The sequence below is a fragment of the Brassica oleracea genome, chromosome C3, assembly GCF_000695525.1.
Source record: "Brassica oleracea var. oleracea cultivar TO1000 chromosome C3, BOL, whole genome shotgun sequence".
Classification (NCBI taxonomy): Eukaryota; Viridiplantae; Streptophyta; class Magnoliopsida; order Brassicales; family Brassicaceae; genus Brassica; species Brassica oleracea.
In genome coordinates this window covers 18834492-18835926 of record NC_027750.1, presented here as the reverse complement: position 1 = coordinate 18835926, position 1435 = coordinate 18834492, and positions in this window count along the sequence as shown.

Genomic DNA, 1435 nt, shown 5'->3' with positions numbered 1-1435 from the left:
CCTAAATCTCTCTGGAGATAATTATCTAGAATGGGTAATGAACACTTCAGTTGCCCAGAAATCTAGAGGACTCGGGAAATGTATCATTGATGGCAATAATGCAATTGAAAGTGAAAAGCATAGAGCCATAACAATTATGCGCTATCATCTCATTGAGGATCTGAGTGATCAGTACTTAAATATTGAGGATCCTTGTGACCTTTTGACAAAACTAAATTCCAAATACTCAATGGCATTATGGCGAAAAGCCATGAATGAATGAAAGATTCTCTGGTTCCAGGATTTTGTATCCGTGGACGAATATAATTCTGCTCTGATGAAAATCGCCTATAGTCTTGAACTATGTGGTGAAGTGGACCAAATGAGGATTTACTATATAAAACCTATTCCACATTCCATCCAAATGATCTGTTGTTATCACATAAGGCTAAGGGTTCCACCACCTATAATGACCTATTGTCCTGCCTATTGGCAACTGAGCAAAGAGAGCAGAAAGTTATAGATACCATTAGCAGATTTGAAAAACTTCAGAAAAGATACATTGAGCAACGAAACCGTGAAATGAGACCTCCTGAAGCCAATAAGGCTAAAAATGATAAGGAGAAATCCAAGGAAGCCGTGTGGAAATATATGGATTGTGAGGCCGGCTTATACATTGACTAAAGAAACGAGATTTCGACATTCTGATTTTATGTTTTATGTTTTGCATTGATTTGCTTGTCATTTACAATTTTATAGCAATAATAAGAGTTGTTTTTAGTTATCATGTTTGATTTGCTTGATGATTTCTTGATTGATAAATGATAGTGAAAACTTAATAAAAGGATAGTCAGTCTATTATAGACCACGGCATTGCCTAAAGGGGCACAAATTTATTCACCCAATAAAAGACCCATTGAGTTATAAAGACTTGAGCATGAATGGTTTCCACATTGAACCAATGGGCAAAGGAAACAAAAGTTCCTTTCAGATTATAAGAAAATCGCCTAAGGCCTTATAAGAAAGTGGTCAAGACTATACCTACATACTCTACTGATCTAGACTATGCCAATGATCAGTATGGTAAAGGCAAAAGCCATGGTAACATGTATACCCACGAAATTTTATACACTTTATGGCATGACTGGATTAGCCATCCAGGTCTTTAAAAATTGATGCACATATTGCAAAAGGCACAAAGAGTTATCCCATAAAATCTCACGTTGTGTAACATGTACACAAGGGAAACTCATTAGGCTCTATTGTCCCAAGTACCACGTGATTATAGTATGTCCATGAGGGGGAGTGAGGAAGAAAGTAGCACTTGAGTTTAAAGATATAAAGCGAGGATCATGAACCCACGTAAGAGTACTCATAAAGAATAAAGATCAGATTAAAAGAAATGTGAGGTTTAAAGAGTTTAAAGAAGAGATTGGCGTATTGGCCAAATATATAG